We start from the raw sequence: 6,057 nt of genomic DNA on the forward strand, positions 1-6,057 counted from the left end.
CATACTTCCACTTTAGAATAATAAATGGTTTATACTTAGTTTATTAATTAGGTTGTCATAATCTATTAATAGGTTCTCATAACACATTAGATAAAAAGGACAACAGTGACTAATGATTGATTAATGTTATTTTTATCATTAATAATAATAATAATAATTATGAGCCCATATCGATGTAAGAAAACTGTTTTATAACTTGTTTATTACTGTTATTTATAATGTGCTTACAACTCAATTAAAAACATATTCGTAGACCATTTAGAAATCCTTTATAAGCTTGGTCTTATTGTAAAGTGGTACCTGTCATAAATAGTTTTTATTGAGATTACAGCCAGAGCAGCAGAAATAAAATGAATGTATAATCCACAACAGACAGCATGCTGCACTTTTTTAATGACCAAACAATGTAACACAAATTATATCATAGCATTAGAAACTTTAGACAGGTGAAAGGACACCTGTGATAGAAGAGGGTTTGCTAATTTGTGATAATTTGTAAGAGCAGTGGAGGTGGATAAACAGTGCTGGCACTCACATGAAACTGTCTGTCAGCCACTGGGGGTACAGCCAGTGCAGGGTAGCTACAGCAGATATATGGATGCACCTGTAAGGTGGGTCACAGGGCTACAGAAAAGTGTCAGTAGTCAAAGGGCCTCATATCCACCTCAGGGCCTACTGACCGCTCAAAACAACATTTAACATGAATGCTGGTCTTCCACAGGAAGGCTCACCCATCTTTTGGCACATTTCACAATGTGTATTAATCATTTACACTACAGAGAAGATCACAGCTACAGAAGATTTCAGCTAAAGAGCTGCTATTGTGGACAGAGTATTTTAAAACTGGCCCCATTTTAGCATAATTTGGGTTTGAAATGTGTTTTATCTATTTACCCTTTACTTAACCAGGAAATCCATTGAGATTAAAATCTCTTTCCTGAGGGACACCTGGCCAAAATAGCATAGTAGTTACAGAGTTCAGACGGAGAATACAAACACCACTTACAGTTAAAAATGACTGGTAGTTACAAAAACTTTTAGAACTAGCTTTAGGCTAGTTTAATCTCTGTGAAAGAATCTGGCAATTGTAGCAGATCAAATTATGTCCACTAAAAGTGCTTGTTGTTTTTGCCACTGACAGGTTCAGATTGTTATTCAACATGTCTGACAACGTTACAGAGACCCTAACCCTATCCTTACAGAGATAAACCTGTAAGATCCTTTTTGTTTAACCAGAAACAGCCACTATATCACTCGGATCAGCCACCAGACTAATTTTGGATGGCAGTTGTTAGTCTGTCAGTGTCTCGATCAGTTAGTTTGTTTCTGTTCTTGTGGGTTAGTTTGTTTAACACACAATAACACAAACAAACTATCTGATCAAGGCAGCAGTAGAAATTAATGTTTTTGTCAGTGGAGTCTAGTGGGTTTGATTAGTGTGATATAACCTTTCTGTAATGCTGTTTATTGGATATATTTTGATTGGATATAATTTCCCTGTTGAATCACATCACAGCCGATATAACCCATTTGTCCGATCTACTGAAGCAATTATCAAGAGTTTTTGAACGTGACATTTTTTTTTTACCTTCCTTTACCGCCTGTCTCACAACTAACTACAAACCATCCTGTAACTCATAACAGACATTTTAGATCTGCTTGATGAGTAAAAATCTCAGAAGTCTCTTATATATTTAGGAAGCAGTCAGCAGGGAGAACCTAACAGGCTCAGCTGATATTCTAAGATGACCAGGCACAGCCTGCTGTTTATGCTGAAAACACGTTTTATGCAAAAAAAACCCCAAAAAACTTTAACCCACTCTTTTCTGACCTTAGATACTCTGTTTTGCTAATATGTAGAATATTTCTGACTTTTGGTTTTTGAACAAAGATGATATCAAGCATAAAGTCAAGGGCTCACAGACAACCTCTCTGGCAATTTTCATCCAACTGAGAAGTCTAAATGTATAAAATACAGTATGCGAGCTAAATTATCATCCCTACAGAAAGCATATGCATTCTGTTTTTCTGGGTCTTTGTCATTCAGTGCCTAACGTTAGATACTGTGTAGAGGGAGTTTGTCTGCTGGTCCCAGAGCAGAGCGTCAACAACAGGCTGATGCCCTGGGGAAACACAGATGTAGTGGACTAATGACCCTGAGGCTTAATCATCATGTTTACTCTGTAGTTCTGTGTCTCTGAGACATTGCATCAAGATAGATGGGAGTTGTATCAGCAATTCTTATCAATAACATGGTGATCTTGTTCATATGAGCATGCCAGGTGTTCTCATAGGTAATGTGTCAGTTGTTGTCCCCTTGTCTCTCTGTTTAAGCAAGTTAAACTTCAATTAAAGTGTTTGTATGTCACATTAACATGTTACTGAATGTACTGAATAAAGACTATATATGATGTTGTTTTCTGTTATCTGGACTATCAAGTAATTAAACTATGTAAGTCAGGTTTTTCATGTCTAAATCCAAAGCACGCCACGTCATCCTCACACTTAACAATTCAACTTTGTGTACTTTATTTCTCAAACGCTGGACGTAAAGGAGCAATATTTCTATTCCATATATAGGCCCATAGATTCTTTCTTATGTGTGGCTTCTTTTTTACCTGCTGCGACAGCATGGCTTGTGAGTGTGTGTGTTTGTTCATCATGGCATAATGTGGTCCAGGAGACACCTACTGAAGAGAGAACTGACACAAAGGATGTGAACGTTCATTACATCCTTAATAAGTATAAAATGTAATATAAGAAGAAGGCACCCTTACATGAATGTCCCCATCTGTAAAAGGATGGTTAGGCATAGTAATAATAATCCTGTGCAATCATTTTATTTGGACTGAATGAAATGATTGAGCGATGATTGGACCTACCTGCCTGTCGACTTACGCTCTGCCAACCTGCCTGCGCTCTGCCCATGACCTCATAGTGCATAACTGTAGCCATAAGCCTAGTCAGACTTATTGCTAAGACAGTTGGCCTGCTGAAGGGCTGGAGCAGGTCACATGATCAACAGATCCCCTTATGACATCATAATGAAAGATGGAGCAGGAGAAAAAGTGAGAGGACAGTCTTTTCTCATTGTTCAGGAGTCACTACGCACACCAGGGATTTATGTTGAAAAGCCATTGAAAAGGACATTTTTAACAGAGTTGTTTCATTTGTCAGACTGAAAAGCTAAGAGAAGCTGACGGTCAGTGTGCACAGAATGAACTTGTTCATTCTGTGTGTTCATTCCAGCAGTAACGTCTGTCAGGCAGCACATATTCAGGTCTTGAGAGGGAGTCGTTTTGCAGGGAGGCCTGAAGGACGGGTGGAATATTTTTAGGTAGATACTTTCAAAATCTCTTGCAAGTTTCTCAAATATTACAGACTCTGCCTTTAAGAATTTGGACGTGTGGATATAAAATGTGGTTAAAATGATAAGCAGATTAATGAAATATAACTGAAAAGAGATTCCTGTCATATGCAGTGAATCCAAACAAGACATTTCTCCAAAGTACAGCAGATATGATCAGCAATACATCTTGACAATTAACAGCACTGTTGCCTTGTGTGTCAAACGACTGTGAAACATGTACAAATGTGAGTTTGGGACTTCACTTTGCTCACGGCCACACTCCAGAGAGATGGCATTTAAATGATCAGTCAACCTGCTTCTGTGAAAACAGCATCATAAAGCTGTTAATAGTTGCTCCTTGCATTTGTGTACTGTTTTTTTAACGCTCCAGGCTTCCCCCAGGTAATGCATGTTTTTTAATGCCATGTTTAAAAATGATGTGAACTGTAGGCTGAAATGCAGACTCACGGAAAGTGTGCATAAAGGTCTCAAAATGACAGAGCCCTCGCGGACTAAATGGTTTAACAATAGTGCTCTAAGCATTCGTGGATTGAAGCAGGAACATGCCTCAAAGTCTGTTAGTGGGTCTGTTAGTGCGGTGGCTGGGATTGGGCCATTGACTGGTCTAATGAGTGGTGGGGCAGGTGCAGGTCATAGCCTGCATTACAGAAGTGGACACTGCTTCAGTCTCTGACAAGTGAAACAAATGCAGAAGTGCCTTAAAGCTGCAGTCTTTCTGATGATCAGCAGGTGGCGACTCTGCTGATTTTAAAAAGTTGTATGGAAGTCTATGAGTAAAAGACTCAACTTCTCACTTGATTTATTACCTCATAAACATTTTCCGAATGGGTTTATGGTCTCAGTCTTTAGTTTCAGGTCTTCTTCAACAGAGCATGATGGTCATTTAGTAAATGATGGTCCCATTTAGAGGAAAATAGCCAATAAAGGAAGGTATGCTTTAGGGCGGGACTACGTTGTTACTGACCAATCTTCGTGGAACACTGTCACTCCTGGTTCCAAAACGAAGATGGCGACAATGAAACCAAGATAGCAATGCGATGTGCATAAGGCCAAACTTGAGGCTTCAAACCAATGTTCACAAACCAATGAATAACGTCACTGTAGCGACATCCACCTCTTTTATACAGTCTATGGTTTGCTATCATGTGTCAGGCTATAACAAATACCAGGCAGAAGCTGCTGCTCTGGGGCAACTGTGGATTCCATGTCCTCACAGCTCACAGTGTGTGCAACCTGCACGCTAATGGCACAACAATGGTAAAATGCGATTAAAACCTACTGAAAAAACACCAACTCACACAGACTCAGTTGCACCAACTATGGCACACAGAGCTGCAGCTCATGCTATGTCATATGACGCATTATTGAAAAAAAGAGGAGCTTTGCGGCAATCTGCCCTTTCTGCCTTTTTGTAAAACATATTAAACATATTAAATTCTTGTCTATTTATCTATCTGTCTATAAGATTAAGTATAAATGTAAAAAAAAAAATAATAATCTACAAGTTGCTGAATATATGTTAAGAAGTTTTCAGTACATTTGGGGATTTACTACAGAGTTGAACTTGTTTATTTTGATCTAATTTATTTATATTTTTGTATTTTTTATTTGAATATATATATTCATATATGATTAATTTTATCTATTTTTTCAGTTGAGTTGTATTTGAAATTTAATGAAATCCACTGTTAAAGAGATAAGTTTCTTTTTCAAACTTCAATAAAGTCACTGAGTTGAATATTCCTGATCTCAATATTAACTAAAATAACTTTACCTTTACTTAACCATGCAGCTCTACCTCTACATGCCTCCAGTTGTTTTTATTACAGGAGTGAAGATATATTACATCTGAGGAGCACTTTTGATCTTAACCACGTTTTTCACCATAAATGTGTCTCGGGTTTCTGCACACTGCTGCCCCTACTGCCTGCTGGTGCCCTTTTTACTGTTCTTGCCCGACCCCTCAGGCACCCTAAGGTTGAGCCTATGCTCAGGTTTTATCACAAATTTTAAACTTGTCCAGTCTGTTCCAACCTTCAGCACTTACAAAAATGCTTTGTAATGCTTTTGTTTGAATGTTTTTCAGCTTGTGTTAGCAGCCCAGCCCTCTAGTAAATCACCACCCACCTCTCTGTTTGAGACCCATAAAAAGCTTCATTAGGCTTCTGTTGTGTTCAGTCAGGAGGGCAGCAGCCGTCAGCTGGAGGCTTTCATGTGTGAGATACCACTGCTCTTGGATCACGTGTGTAAATCTCAAATTTACTTCATGTTCATATACTTAAAGCTGTATTTTGATAATGACTGATGACTGATATCTACCTGCTGACATTTTGTCACGGGTGACTGAAAAGTCACAGCACAAATGTGCTGAGAAGAAGGATTCATTTCATTGGCTATTTTTTCTTATATTGAAAAAACAACATTTGAAGTTGTCTGCATCACAATCCATATTCCTAATAAGTCATGTTGTATTCCTTTATAACCATAATCTGTTTAGCTTTGTTATTTTGACACTTTGCTCCGTTGTTGTCTCATTGTGTTTGTCTGCCTCACAGCAGGATCACTGGAAAACATAAATGCAGGTAGAATATTAATATTGGACTCAGACATGATTCAAAAACATAACAGACAACCTTTTTACTGAGCCGCTTAACCTCTGAGTGGCAGCCATATGACACAGGAAAGAA

This window comes from Pempheris klunzingeri, chromosome 10 (genome assembly GCF_042242105.1).
Source record: "Pempheris klunzingeri isolate RE-2024b chromosome 10, fPemKlu1.hap1, whole genome shotgun sequence".
NCBI lineage: Eukaryota > Metazoa > Chordata > Actinopteri > Acropomatiformes > Pempheridae > Pempheris > Pempheris klunzingeri.